The 15,602-nt window shown below is 48.7% G+C and overlaps 1 long non-coding RNA gene across 6 annotated transcripts in view; it reads left to right on the top strand.

Annotated features, from left to right (window-relative positions):
- The window catches only part of LOC111559811, a 48,650-nt gene extending 39,200 nt beyond the window's left edge, over window positions 1-9,450 (top strand). For 4 of the 6 annotated variants that reach the window (XR_006595527.1, XR_006595530.1, XR_006595531.1 and 1 more), the window contains 3 exons: window positions 6,732-6,884; window positions 7,276-7,332; window positions 9,218-9,450. This is a non-coding gene — a long non-coding RNA (uncharacterized LOC111559811). Of the gene's footprint in view, window positions 1-2,347; window positions 2,408-3,985; window positions 4,631-6,731; window positions 6,885-7,275; window positions 7,333-9,217 lie in introns of those variants that run through there. The other 2 variants (XR_006595529.1, XR_006595528.1) reach the window with 2 other exon arrangements.
- The last annotated feature ends 6,152 nt before the right edge of the window (window positions 9,451-15,602 follow it).

The raw sequence follows: 15,602 nt of genomic DNA, 5'->3' as shown, positions 1-15,602 counted from the left end.
TTAGATCATGACTTGAGTTGAAGTTGGATGTTTAATGGACTGAGCAACCAAGGTGCACCTAGATTTTTCGATATATAACTTTGCATTATTTCTTTGATGGTTTAGCTAAGGATTACAAAAAAAATCCTTAGATTCATTTTACAGTATACTTACAGTTAGTACTGAACATCTTTACATAAAATGTAGAAACCTTGAGACAGTGTAAGTCCATTTGCCACCCCGACCAACACTATCACCATTAAGTCCACAGCCTTTTAAATCACTATTCCCTTGTATGCAATGTGTCGTTTTTCTTTGCCTACTTGCAAGATTTCCCCTTTACTTTTCTTTTGCTGCAGTTTAATTACGATATGCCTAGATGCGATTTTATTCATAATTATCCTGTTTGGGATTCCCTATGCTCTGGATCTTTCAACAAATTTGGGAATTTCTTATCCAGTATTTTGTCAGATATATTTTCTGCCTCATTATCTCTCCCCTCTCCTTCTTAGACTCCCATTGACTTCATACTGAACTTTGGATATTCCCTACCCATCTTTAAATCTTACTCGGTTTTTTCAGTCTTTTTCCTTTTTTGTCTTCAGATTGGGTAATTCCTTTTGGCGGATCTTCCAGGTCACTCATCCTGTCATTCATTAGGGGAGTGGCTCCCTAACCAGGACTGTTTAATATTTAAACTTTTTAAATATTAGGTTTTAAAGTATACTAGAAGGCTCAGGTTTTAAAGTACAATAGAAATCCACAATACTAAGATTTATTAATGTTAACTCTGTAATACCATGATTTCATATGCAATGAAGTTCAAAACCTCAGTCCTCAGTCTTGACAACTCTCTATAGAAAAATGGAGATTTTGTGATAAGTTCATAACTTGAGTCGAAGCTAGGGATCGAGTTAGGAGACAGACACCAAGCAGAGAGTTTACAACACAGTGTTATGAGGTGCTAAAATCCAGATGTGAACAAAGTGCCAGGAGAGCACAGGGGTGCAGATGGCTGCCGCTATCCCAGGGAGTCAGGGAAGACCTTCAGAGGGTTGGCACTTAATCAGGCATTTTAGTTAGCAGGAATCGTCAGACTTTGTCAAAACTAGAACATTCTAGGCGGAAGGGCTCTGGGAAGGGGCTGCCATTGGGAGGAGGGGGAAGGAGGAAATGGAGGGTAGTGTCTCCAAGGTGGGGCAGGAGAGTGGTCTGTGTCAGGCTGTTTGAAGCTCAAGCTGAGAAATAGTTTGTTGCATCATGTGATGGTACTGGTGGGAAAGAGAAGGACACCTCCTTCATCCTAGGAAGACTAAAGCAAGCTCTGTCCTCCAGGAGCTCTCAGAGAAGCCAAACCAACCTCCATTGGTTGAGAAGCCAAATCAACCTCCATTACACAAAAGAAGAAGAATACCCATGGCCATCATTCTGCTCCAGCCTCTATTTTCTCTCACCTAGCCTATGGTACTCTCCCAAAGGGCCTCCCCACTATTCCTTTTGCTCACTTTCAATCCATTTTCCACACTTGGAGCCAATCATCTTTTAAAACCACAAATCGAAACAGGTTAATCCATTGCTTAAAATCACTCACTGGCTTCCCGCTGCACTTAGAACACTCTGAATCCACACCACTTCCCATGGCTTCATGCCCAGCCTCCCTACCTTCACATCTGGTCACAGTGGCCTTCTGGCTGGGCCTCGTCAGGCCAAGCTCTTATGGACATCAGGACTGTGTGCTGCCTATTGTCACTTTCCTCCCAGCTCACCATGTGGCTGGCTTCTTCTTGGCCGTTAGGTCCAGTGTGACTCCTTTCCCTACGTCAGGTGCCTCCGCTATTAAAACCCGTCACAAGGTATGAATACCAATTTGTAGTCTCTTAACCTGTTTGTTCACCTGATTCATATCTACCTCCTCCACTGGGACATAGACCACAATGGCAAGGATCTTGGCTGTCTTGTAGCTCATTAAATCCCCAGCACCCAATACAGTGCCCAGCGTGTGGTAGATACTCGGAAAATATCCGTGGATAAATAGCTATAACTACATGTTAAAGGTCATGCGATTAACTCTGTATCACAGAGCAGGAGATGAGTGGAGAGTGAAGGATCAGAAGAGGAGAGAGAAAGCCCTGTTTGAAGGGGGCAGCCCTTGTTGCCACTAGCCTACCTGCAAGGAGGGCTCCTTATGATCTTGCTGTGGGTTGTGCAGCCCCCTGGGGGTGAAGGAGTAGCTTCGGCTGTGAAAATGATACTTTGGGTAAGGTAACCTTGTTCTCTGGGCACAGTCCAGTAGGCCCACTTCAGGGCTGGGATTTCCACATTCCCCAGAAGGCAAACTCATTTCACCTCCCCTAATTCTTGCTTCTAGGCCACAGGATGATTTGGAAGCCCTTGCTTGTTCCATCAGCTTCTCCAACCCAGCTCTTAGGTGGGGAAACCTATTCTGTCCCCTAGGAGGCTTACATCTTATTCCAGAAGGCAGTGCAAATAAGAGAATTCTTGAATATTCCATTCAGTTGCTTTTTTTAAAAAAACACTGTGGTTTCTAAACCTAGGATACATTTTTGAAACTCTCCTGCCCGAAACCCAGGCCGGGAAGCATCACGTACTTAGAAAATGCACACCTGAGAGTTGGAAGCACTGGGTAGGGAGACACATAAGCAGAAGCACGTGATGTCAACATGTGCTTTTATTGAGTGAGATGTGATGTTTCGAAAGTCTACAGCTCACACCCCAAGTGGAATTTCTTTCAGTAACAGTGCCATTAGCCAGTCTGGAACCCTCGTCCCACCATCCCCCAGTCACTCCCCTTGTCCTTTCTTATACACAGTCATGGATGGAATAAGAGCATCTCTCCTTGGCCGGGTCAGAGTGGAGCATCACCTTCTTGACCCCCTCAGAGAATGTTTGTAGTGTTTTTCTGTTTTCTCTGCTGGGTGCGCTTGTGATAACTGATGGAGGCTCAGTCTGCTCTGGGGCTTCCTTGGCTTTGGCTTACAGGGCTCAATTTAGACACCCTGGGCTCAGTTCTCTCAGAATATTGAAATAGGATACAAACACCCACCCTCCACCTCCAACATCCCCATCCTGTTCCCTTCTGCCCTCCTTCCTCCTCCACAAACAACTAATATCTTAACTCTGTAGTACAGGCTTTAATACCTGTTGCGGTGAGTTTCTCGATCTCCGAATGTGTTTTTCCTGCCTCAGGCTCCCTGGGTCTTTGGCACAGAGAGCACGTGTCAAGAACAGAGCAGAGCATCTGGGTCAGAGGCAGACATGCTCCTCCAGGCCAGGGAGCGGGCACAATTTCCAAGCCATCAGGACAGTGTGGCTGCTCAGGGTCCCTTCCTGGCTGGTCTCAGAGCAGTTGGACAATGATGTGCACGGTCCCTCTCCTCCAGAGCATTGGCCATGGTCCCTTGGAGACAATGGAGGTCTGGAGGCCTTTGCGAAACAGGCCAGGACATCCTCCTTAGGTCTCACACAGGCAAAATCATCAATATGACAATGCCACAAAGGCTCTGCTTCTGTGCATAAGCTTAGTTATAAGAGCTAAAAGGGAGTTTCCAGCAGAACACCCCCCCTCCCTGCCTAATCTGCCTCCTGCTTCCCACTTCCCACCAGACAAATATGCCTCCCTAAAATTTTAGAGATTCGTATTCTTGCTAGGGAAATAAGAAAGAAAGAAAGAAAGAAAGAAAGAAAGAAAGAAAGAAAGAAAGAAAGAAAGAAAGAAAGAAGGAAAGAAAGAGAAAAAAGAAAAGAAAGAAAAGAAAAAAGAAAAGAAAAGAAAAGAAAAGAAAAGAAAAGAAAAGAAAAGAAAAGAAAAGAAACAAAGAAAGAAAAAGATCTTTCCTTTCCAGATTCCTCCTCTGAGCGGACTACATGAGGAGATGTCTGTAAGAAATTGTGGGTTGATATCTCAGACAGGGGGGGGAAAAAGCACTTTAAATGGACAAATCAGTCCAAACCACTAAGGTTATAACTCTTTCTCTTCCCTCTCCAGCAGAATAGTAAAACAGACGCGTTATTGGCAACTCCGTCGTGCTAAGGAGAGGCCGTCTCCAGCATGACATCAGCCAAATCTATTTCACCAGAGAGCCTTGCACTGCCTGATTTCCAACATGTAGAAGATGCACACGGGGGGCAGGGGAAGAAGGCATAAATGAGACACAGACTGGGGACTTTTTGATGTGTTTAGCACATTTTTGTGACTTCCTTTAACACCGCAGACCTTGGTTCTCCCACCATTAGGCGAACAAAAGACAAGCCGGGAGGGGGCAGGGAAGGTGACCCGTTCAGGAACAAGTTCTGCTCAACCTATTTAGCATTTTTAATTGAACCGCTGAAAAGGGGAGGCAAAAATGGGAAGACGAGAATGAACACCACAGCCGAGTAACTTCAGATATAAAAAGTCCCTTCATTAAATCTGTTGTTTTTTAATTCATAATTGCACTTAAATAAAGAGGGACCTATGGGCAGCTGTTTCTAATATCGAGTCCCCACCGCACATGAAAGACGCATTTATTCCTGCAGCAGGCCTCCCTACCCTTGGGTGTTATCAGCTGAACATGTTTTGAACCTACCTAATGCATTTGAGGTAGCTTGGGTTTATTTTTCTTTCAATAAAATAAATGGTTTTGTAATTAAATTTCTGCACTGCTTGTGCTTAATGGTTACATTGACAAGTGCTAATGTATGGCAAGAGAATGAGTTTGAAATGAAACATGCTGTTTTTGAATCTGCAAGCAATTTTGCAGCGGGGCAATCAAACCCCTCATGCCAGCAAAACATTTTCATTAATCTGCTCACCACGCCCCTTGCCCACTCGGCTGGCCGAGAGAGGACACTTTTTAGCTCTACCCATCCCCCACCCTTGCCTTGCCTTTTTCTCAAACACACACACGGACGCGCACGCACGCGCGCGCACACACACACACACACACACACACACACATATCATGAAGCGAGCCGTTGTTTGAAACCATTTTGTGGTCTCTGGCAGGCGAGCCGGTGGAAATTCGCTGACTTTACACCATGAAATGTTTCAGCTGTCCCCTCCGAGGGGACTGGCTGCCTCAACCTTTCAATCCCTGGCAGCCAGTCAACAAGAAAATCTGTCCCTCTGCTTTCCTATTTTTTTTTTAACATTTCCCCCTTAGCTAAATTTATTTTTGAATAAATCTTCTCATAGAAAATAGAGAACAGCTATTACCTATCTGGCCTCGGTCTGTGCGAACCACTTCAAGCCCTGGCAAAGGTGGCGGCCTTCCAGCGGTGCGCTTGTAAGAAGGTTCATGAATGGAAGCCTGGATGGTGGGCTGTGGCCCTTTGCTGGCTCCCCTTCCGCCCGATGCCCCGGGAGGGAGTCCGCAGCTTGTGCTCCGGCCCGCACAGGTACGGGAAGTGGACACACGCCTTTGGCCCTGGCCCTTCCTTGGAAGGCCTGTGTTTCATCCGACCACTAGCGGGATGACTTCCCAGGTCATGGCTGCTCTAGAGCTTGCTGGACCCCCTCTTCAGAGGCCAAGAAGAATGGGCAAAGCCCAGAAGCCGTCTGGGCTGTGGAGAGAGAGAGAGCGACGGGGGCTCTGGCTCAGTGGCTCCCCACAAGGTGTGCGACTCAGCATTTCCCCTCCAGGCTGGGGAGAGGAGCCGGGGGCTGCCCACATGAATGCTGACTCACCCGTCAGGGCTGGCCAGAATTACAAGCTGTCCTGCCCCAGCGCGGCCTTCTCTTGCCTGTGCTAGGACAGGGCTTAGGGGAAGGGCTTCTGTGTGGTCCCACCTCCCTGAATTTACTGCAGTGGAAGATGGAGGAGGCAGCTGCCTGTGGGATCTCAGCAGCAGGAGGAAAGATCCCGGCTTCTCAGGGCTCCCCTACCCCATTCACAGTTCTCACCGCCCGTAGTGGGGGACACGCCTTTCATTTCGTAAGAGGCTTGACTGCAGGAGTCCTTGGCAAGGAGACTTAGCTCTCCACTACTGTGTAAATGATGGGCACGGCAAAGCCCATCCTGAGGGGGGAAAGAAAAAGCCTTAACATTAACCCATATCTGGGGGCTCCTGGGTGGCTCAGTCAGTTCAGTGTCCGACTTCGGCTCAGGTCATGATCTCACAGTTCATGAGTTCGAGCCCCACATCGGGTTGTGGAGTTGAGCTGTCAGCTAGGAACTGTAAATGCGGAGTCTGCTTGGGATTGTCTCTCTTTCCCTTCTGTTGCCCCTCCCCAACTTGTGCTTTCTCTTTCTCTCTCTCTCTCTCTCTGTCTCTCAAAATAAATAAACTTAAAAAAAAAAACAAAGTTAACCTGTATCTGGCTTGCAGGAGGGGAATTCTTGGAAGGAGAGAGCAAAGATGTAGGGGGACTGATGTCCTAGCCAGCCGACACCTTCATGGTGGCCCTATGAAGACATAGAAAGTTCTGGTAGGCTTATGGAAGAGTCTGAGACTTATCCAGGGTAAAGGGGCAAAGGAGAGGCCCATGTCTCAGAAGGAAAGATGGAAAGGTGGTGAGGAAGTGAAGCTGGAGGGCTGGTCACAGGAGCCTCAGCTGAGTCAGAGCTGGGATCCTGACGAAGCTAAGATATAAATATTGTGAGAGGCCTGTCATCTACCACTCAGCCTGCCCCCAAAGTGCTTATACATATGACTCCTGGACGACAGTGGAACACTTTTGTCGTTCATTCACTCACGCGTTCAGCAACTAATAAGTTCTCACCATGTGCCGGCCATGGTGCTGTGCCTCTCAGCGTGCAGGCATCAGGAAGACGTGGTCTGCCCTCTCAAGGATGAAGCGGTCTACTAGAGATACAAACAAATGCTACGTGACTGCAGAGGTGGAAACAGTGAACTGTGCCCGGAGGAATAAGAGAAAGCTTCATGGAGGAGACCGGCCTTAAAAGGTGAGTAGGATTTCAAGAGGGGATAACAATGTTCCAAGGTAAGGAACCAGTATAAGTGTTCCTTATAGGAGCCAGCGTAACACGGAGGTGTGAAAGGGAGAGTGGTATCTGGAGAACGATGAGTGGTCCCAAGTGAAAGGTGAATGAGGCAAGGGTGTGTGTGTGTGTGTGTGTGTGTGTGTGTGTGTGTGTGTGTGTTGGTGGGGGTGGGAAGGGTGGTGGGACGTAGAACTATGGTGAAGATGGGGCCATGTTGAGAGCCATGATCAGGAGGCTACGGAAGCTATGCTGTATTTTGCAAACCACAGCCATGCCTTAAAAGAGTTGGAGGCTTGAGGGTGGAGGTAAGTAAGGGAGGGGTGATGTGACCCCATCTGTGTACTTGTAACAGACTCTGTGAGCCACGAAGAGCCATAAAGGAGCAGGCTGAGGACGGAAGACAGCGAAGGTAGGCAGACCAAAGCTATTTCAACAACCCGGGTGAGAGAAGAGGAGGGCGGAGGAGGGCTGGCGAGCGCAGGCAGCCTTCCTGGAGAGAGGGAATGGGTGCCGGGGACCCTGCAGAGGCCAGGGGAAACCAGTCACTTGTGTGGGCAGAAGGGAAGTACCAGCAAGTAGTTTGCTATCTTCAGTGTGTCTGGGAAGATGCTCCTGGCCATGAGAAAAACAGGGAACCCTGAGGGGGAAGTGGTCTGGGGAGAGGGAGAGAGAGAGCACCAGTTCCGACAGGATAGGTGGAACTGGGGTTTCTGGTGGCGAGGTTCATGAGACAATATCCAGGGGGCAGTAGAGGGAGAAAGGGACCAAAATAGGAGAAAGGGAGTGCTCTGAGGACCATTCACACTGAGAGGCACCAATGCAACAGACGCTAGGGGAGAGCAGGGGGAGCGGGAGAGGAGCTGAGAAGAAAAGGAAGGACAGTTTTGAGAGGAAGAGCTGGAACACATTTCTGATGCTTCAAAGAGGCCCCATAAGGGGAGATGGGGAAGTGGTTGGGTCTGCCATAAATAGACAATGGTTATCTTGAGGAGAATAGTCTAAGTACAGGGGAAGCTTGAGTGGGAATCGAGAAGTAGAGGCAGCAAGAGCGGATTTGAAGAAGTCACAGTGGGGCGCCTGGGTGGCTCAGTTGGTTAAGTGTCCGAATTTTGGATTTGGTTCAGATCGTGATCTCACAGTTTAATGGGTTCAAGCCCCTCATCAGGTTCTTTGCTGGCAGTACAGAGCCTGCTTGGAATTCTCTCTCTCCTGTCTATCTCTGTCCCTTCCGCTACCCGTGTTGTCTCTATCTCAAAATAAATAAACTTAAAAAAAAAAAAAAAGGAAGCGTCACAGTGGTGCGTGAAAATTTCCTTGGGTGATAGTCCTCTGGACAATGGTCGGTGGGGAACCCATAAGGAGGCAGAGATGGAAAAGGGACTAGAGAGGGAACTCAGATGGAGCGTGATCATGAGGGAGGTGGACGGGGTGCAGGAATTGACCTTGGAAAGCAGCAGGAAGAAGGGGTGATGGGCCAGAGAATTCTGGGGTAAAGGCAAAGAGGGGTGACGGCTTTGGCAGCCTCTTGGGGAGGGAACCAATGAGATCATGTGCTGACTGTAGGGGGTGGGGATGGAGGGCATGGCGAGAGTGGTGTGGCTTGGAAATGTGAGGCAGGCAGGAAACGGGACAGCAAGTCAAGCAGGATTGAATAATAGGGCATTGAGCAGCCCTGAGAACCAAGCTGAAGACGGAAACCTGACTCTGCAGCAGCCCAGCCTGCCCGGCCGTGGCCAGTGCTCCAGCCATGCTTGGCAGTCTGGAAGCAGGAGCAGAAGCAGAGACGGTGGTGGGAAAACTCGGGCGAGCGGTGGCACCACAGCTGCGGTGGGAAGCCAGGGACGGGGACCCCAGGTGCCAACCAGAGAGAAATTTTTTTTTAATTTTTTTTAAATGTTTATTTATTTTTGAGAGAGACAGAGCGTGAGCAGGGGGGGGCAGAGAGAGAGGGAGACACAGAATTTGAAGCAGGCTCCAGGCTCTGAACTATCAGCACAGAGCCCGATGCGGGGCTCAAACCCACGAAGCTGGGGATCATGACCTGAGCTGAAGTCGGCCGCCCAACCGACTGAGCCGCACAGGAGCCTCAACCAGAGAGAATTTGACATCAGGCAGCCTTTGAGTTGACGTGTGTGAGCTTGATCTCCAAGACTGGTATAGCCCTGTCTTGGGCTAAAATTTGGAGACCCAATTTGAAAAAGTTCCAAATAAAAAAACACACACCACTGCCAGACAGAATACAAACTGGAGGTTAGAAAACGAACTCCCGTTGAAGCTTCTCCTTCTCCCCTCAGCTTTCTTATGCCGCGTGATCCAGGCCAATGGCTCAAACGTTTTACATCATTACTCCTATGTGCCTGCCTCTGGGACACATTCTGTTGATTTACTAGCTTCCTGGAAGAAAAGGTACCTAAAGGTAACCTCGCTGAAAAAGAGCTTCGAGTCTACAAAACTCTGTGGTTCTTGACCTCTTGCTGCGGCAGCAAAACAAAACAAAAACAAAGAAGCAAAACCAGTTTCCTGGAAACCTCATGGGTCTTTTGACTTGTTCTTGACATTCAGTGGGGTTGTCAAAGCTAAGGAGATACTGAACAAACTCTACCCAGTTCAGTTTGGGCAGGTAAAACTCGTCAGTGTTGTGGCCAGACCTTCGCCCTCCACACAGATGCAGGATCCTAGCGTTGGTTCCAGTCGCCTTGGGTACTGGAAGACCCAAGGTTCCAGTCGCCTTGGGTACTGGGTGCTGCCTCTTCTGTGAGAGGCAGCATCCTAGCCTTGACCAGAGTGGAGAAAGGTCCAAGAACTGAGGACCCCGTTCAGGGTCAGAAAGTCGCAAACTGGGGATGAGCCCAGAGGAAGGGGTGCAACATACTTCCGTACTGTCCACCAGGACCCCACTTCCTGACAGGGGGAAGTGATTCTGTGGGGTCTGTTCTTCCTGCATCCTCTTTAAACATCTCCAAGCACCCCCACCAAAGCCCTGAGGAGACCTCTGAAGCCACCCTTTCTCTCCTGTTAGCTGTAAATGGCTGCTAGCAGGCCAGAGTGGGATAAAGAAAGTCAGAGCCCAAGAGAGGCCTCCACAGTGTCAGCACCCCGGGTTCTGTCCAGCCTAGAATCTGACGGCTGAGACCCCCAGGCACAGTGTGGGGCAGGGACCACGAGGGGCCTCCTCCACACCCTCCAAAGGCAGAGCAGGGCCAGAACATCCAGGGAACGGCTTTCGTGATGTGTCCCAATTCTTCTCCTGTGAGCTCACTGTATTTCCCACCGGGGCCACATCAGGGAACAGTGAAGTTCGTAAGTTGACTTCCCACTGCCTAAAGTGGACACATCTTTTTCTCCCAAAAGACCCACTGTGCCAACTTGAATTTGATAACCTAACAAAGAGAAGAGGCAAATGATTATGATTGGGATCTGCGATGTACTAAAGCCTTTGCTAAGTGTGCACTTTTGCTAAATTGTTTCACAGCATACCTATTATGTAAGAAGGATTACCCCCATCTTACAGGTGAGGAGCTAGGTTTGAATCCTATCTGGATTAAAGCTTAGCCTGTTCTCCATTTTCTCTTGCTGCCAAGTCCGTAATGCCATTATATGCTGCCTTATAGCGACCTCTGTCTTTCCAAATTAAAGAGCCCTCTTATTTTGATGCCCCACCTTGGTTTCTGTGTAGAGGAGGGCTAGGGATCTAAACATATTGGCTGGAAGCCAATAAATCCCTCTTCAAATATTCATTGAGACCCTCCGAGAGAGAGATCCCATCTGCAAGGACAGAGCTACCCATTTCGGAATAGGGAAAAACATGTCCATTGTCATGTCTTCCTTGTAGCCAGGCCCAGAGGTGTGGGTTGTCATTTTGAGATGCAGAACAAACATCGCAAAATAACTCTAAGGACCTGGTGATCTCCAGGGGGGCCCCACTACAGCACCATCGCATACCAGTGAGCCCCAAAGCAGCCTTCTTCAGTGTTGGCAAATGTGTTAGTGGAGGCAGACATTGTTAGGTCCCCCGACCAACGGTGCCTTGCTTTGCTTCTTGATGTCTTCACTTGGACCCAGAGGAAGACAGCCAACATTGGAAGAGCAACATGGGAGCGTCCTGGTGAGAAGCTTAGGTAGCCCAGCACACTGAGGCAGCCCACACTTTAGGTAGCAGAACTGATTGAATATCGTGATTCACCCTCTCCTTGGCTTTCGGCCCTCATCGACTCTTCCAGGAAGGAAGCCACACAGAGGAAGAGAGGGAGGCGGGAGTGGAGGAAGGATCATTCCCACGGCGAGAAGGTCCCTGACCTGTGATGGGGGAGGATGGAATCTAAGGGCTGGCTGCTGAGAGAGGCAAGGAAAGCTGGGTGCTTTGGAGCCAAAGCGCTCATTATGAGAAGTTTCTTAATGACCGTAAGTCCTCAGGGAGGCACGTGGGCAATGTGTGGTGCCAAACATGCCTGCCCGGGGCCTCCCGTCCAGATGGAAAATGTATAGAGAGTTAGGAGAGGAGAAGAAATGGTGTGGTTGCTGAAGGTGACTGATGGCCTTGGGACAGCAAATCGGGCTCCTGTGGGATCAGTTTTTCCTGGAACCAGACACAAAGATTAGTGACTTTCAGATGAGAAGGAACCTCAGGTCCTGGTTTTTGGAACAGAGTTTCTTTGCGGTTCCTTGAGGGTTTCGTTTGTGTTCACCTCCAGACTTTCGCTTGTGACCTTTCTTCCTTCTTTCCGCATGTCTACATCCTACTGGGCCAGCTTAGGGCTTCACGAAGGCCCCTTCGTGAAGTCATCCCTGATGGTCTAGCCTGGAGCCTCCCTCCCCTGACCTGCTGACCCTGTAGGCAGAAATGATGTTGGTTTGAGGTTTTTCAACAGGAATATGTGTTCAGGATGAATGTTTATCTTCCTGGAACCTCAATGTTACTCAAAGATTCTGAGGGAATAACTTAATAAGATTTAATATATTAAGACATTTTATGGAGTTAAATACAAGAACATGTAAATGAAAGCTGAGACCTCAAGGAAACTTCACGAAGGTGGAGGATCACTCTGGGCCGTACCCAACTGGATACCTGCTTGCTCTCCTCTCCACTGGAGAACTTGGGTATAAGAGCTGGAGAAATAGGCAGCAAGATGTCAGGGGACATTGGATGCTCCCTTCTCTTCATACAGGCTGGACAACGACAGGGGAAATCTTGCTGATTTAAAGTAAATGGCTAGGCGCCTGGGTGGCCCAGTCAGTTGAATGTCTGACTTCGGCTCAGGTCATGATCTCACAGCTCACGAGTTCAAACCCCATGTTGGGCTCTGTTCTGACAGCTCCAGAGCCTGGAGCCTGCTTTGGATTCTGTGTCTCCCTCTTCTCTCTCTCTCTCTCTCTCTCTCTCTCTCTCTCTCTCTCGGCCCTTCCCTGTCTGTCTCTCTCTCTCTCTGTCAAAAATAAACATTTAAAAAAATAGAGTAAATGGCCATGGTTTCACCAATCTGCAATTTAAGAAAAAACACAAAAGCAAGCTAGAATAAAAAAGACCAGAAATTATAAGTGTTGGCAAGGATGTGGAGAAAAAAGAATCCCCATGCACTGTTGGTGGGAATGCAAACTGGTGCGGCCACTTGGGAAAACAGTATGGGGGGGCTTCCTCAAAAAATTAAAAGTAGAAATACCATGTGAGGCAACCCAGTAATTCCACTACTGGGCATTTACTCAAAGAAAATAAAAACACTAATTTGAAAAGATACTTGCACTCTTATGTTTATTGCAGCATTATTTACAATGGCCAAGATATGGAAGCAGGCCAAGTGTCCATCAATAGATGAGTGGATATGGGGAGGCTGGGTGGCTCAGTCAGTTAAGCATCTGACTTTGGCCCAGGTCATGATCTCACAGTTCATGCTTTCGAGCCCCACATTGGGCTGTATGCTGACAGCTCAGAGCCTGGAGCCTGCTTCGGATTCTGTGTCTCCCTCTCTCTCTGCCCCTCCCCTGTTCACGCTCTGTCTCACTCTGTCTCTCAAAAATGAATAAATGTTAAAAAAAATTTTTTTAATAGATGAATGGATAATCAAGACACACACACAAACACATATGGTGGAATATTACGTAGCCATAAAAAACGAGATCTTGCCATTTGAGTCAACATGGATGGATCCAGAGGGTTTTGTACTAAGTGAAATAAGTCAAACAAGAAAGACAAGTACCATAGGATTTCACTTATATGTGAAATCAAAACAAAATAAACGAACAAACAAAAAAGCAGAATCAGACCTATAAGCACAGAGAACAAAGTGATGGTTGCCAGAGGGAGGAGGTGGGGGATGGGCAAAATGGGTGAAGGGAAGTGGGGGGGTCTAGGCTTCCAGTTATGGAATGAATAAGTCATGGGAATGAAATGTACAGCACAGGGAATGTCGTCAAAGGTACTGTAATAGCGGTGTATGGTGACAGAGGGTGGCTATACTCACGGTGAGCAGGGCATGAGATACGGAGCTGTCAAATCACTATGCGGTCACCTGAAACTAATGTAACACTGCATCAACTATACTTCCATTTAAAAAAGTAGTAAATGGCAGGTATCATGAGCTTCCTGCCCGTGGGGCACTGGACTGGTTGCATTAGACATATCGTTTCAGTCAATCCTCATGACAACCAATGAGGTAAATACCGCTCTCACCTTATAGCTGATGAAAGCAAGGCACTATGAGGTGAAGTAACTCACCCTAAGTCAAAAAGCTAGTAAGATCCAGACTCTTCTCTACTATGCCGTGCCGCTGTGGCGTATTAAGGAAAGCCATGCATCGTATGTCTCCACAACTAATCCTAGGCCCCCCTTAACGTTGTGTGATTCTTGTGTTGGCCCCCGGATGTTGACCTCCAGCCTGGCAGGAACAGACCCCTAGCTCCAACGAGGAGCTCAGTTTGTTCTTCCCGTTCCTCCCCATCCCCGGGTTCCTGGGCCAGGTGTGTGGGGACCTCGCCCCCTGTAACGATATCTAGAAGGTCTCACAGATCACAGCTTGACTTATCGAACCAGAGATAAAACGACTGATTTGGCCTGTCCCTTTACATTGGGGAATTACCAAGTTGGATCGAAGCGTCCATAAGTAAGGGATGAGCAATTTAGAGGCAGCCAGGGACCGGCTGGTTGTTAATCCACTCTGCACAGGGAGAACTGAGGGTGAGAAATCAGGGCCAGAGCCCCTCTGCCGGGACAGCTCATCTCCAAGAACTTTTCCATCCAGTAACTTCCTGCTTGATATTTTTCATTGCGGTCACAGTGAGGAGCTCTGGTTATTTTTAATAACACACCCCACAGCCATTGCATTCATTCAGTCCTACGGCGTTTTATGATGTGTCTGACCCAGGAAAATGTGTGGCTCCTGGGGGTGTAAGGGGTGGTCTTTATTTTCTCCCCTCTCTCCGCTTTCCTTTTCCCTGGCACTTCCCTGCCTGCCGAGGGAGTGGGCTCTGACATCCCACGCACACTTTTCCACCGCCTGTGCAGGTCTGCCCCATCTCCCAAGGGCCCTTCTAACTTTACGTTGCACAAATTCATGTCCCGGGGACTTGCCAAATCTGTCAAGTCCTGATGTTTTCCTTGGCAGGGACCACACCACTCCACTCAGATGGGTGGGGCGAGCCATCAGGGCTTGGTGCCGCTCCTCTGGGCGCCGCCGGGCGCCAAGTGCAGCCGCTGGGGCTTTCCTGACGCCCTTCCCAGGCTCCTCTGGGCCTGGCATGCCCAGCATCCCGCCTCCTCCAAGCCTGCTGGCTTCCTGGAGCATCACTGACGTCAGCACCTCCCAGGCCTGCAGGAACATCATTGAGTTTTATCTTCATCACCTCTGCCCACCTCACCCCAAGGGGTGTGTGCCCCTCGTCTTCACTGTTCTCTTCCCACTGCTGCCCCTCTGGTGGCTCCAATCCTTTGGGCCAGAGGGGAGAGTTCTTTCTTCCATTCAACCAGGATTTGTGCAGTGTACAACGCTGTTCACTGTCCTAGGTGCTTAACGGTGAACTGACCAGTGATCAAAACAACCAGAAAGCCCAGCCTGCACAGGGCTTACAATCTAACCTGTCTCACAAGATTTTAAAAGGAGGTTGTTGGGAATTTAACATGCTGAGTCAGAATGACTGCTTCCTAGAACAGAAGTCTGGAGAAGTCTAGTTTAACCCAAAAAGGAACAAAGTACCTGTTTGGAACTCCTGGTAAGTGTGTTTGGGGAGGGGGAGGGGGGTGATATTTGGGACCGCAGGACCTCTTTGGTCCTCTGGAACAGGGCTTGGGATGCTATGGCCCATAGGTGGCCCACTGCCTATTTTATATGGCCACAAGCTAAAAATAATGCTTACACAATGCATTTTGAAATGATTGGGGAAAAAATCAATAGAAGAGCAATATTTTGTGACGTGTGAACATTATATGACATTCACCTTTCAGTGTCCAAGAGTTTTACTGGGACACGCCCATTCGTTTGCACGTTGCTTTGGTGCTACAGTGGCAGACTTCAACAGTTGGGACAGAGATTGCATGTGGCCCCTACAGCCTAAAACCTTTACTCTCCAGCCCTTTACAGAAAGTTTGCTGACCGCTGCTGTCGAATCATACAGCGAAGACAGCGATTTATCTTCCATGTGCCTGGGGCTGGCCCGGTGAGGCAAGCAGGAATCTCTTCTCAACCCACCCGT

Source organism: Felis catus, chromosome A3, assembly GCF_018350175.1.
Source record: "Felis catus isolate Fca126 chromosome A3, F.catus_Fca126_mat1.0, whole genome shotgun sequence".
Taxonomy (NCBI): domain Eukaryota; kingdom Metazoa; phylum Chordata; class Mammalia; order Carnivora; family Felidae; genus Felis; species Felis catus.
This window is presented reverse-complemented; position numbering and strand designations above follow the sequence as displayed.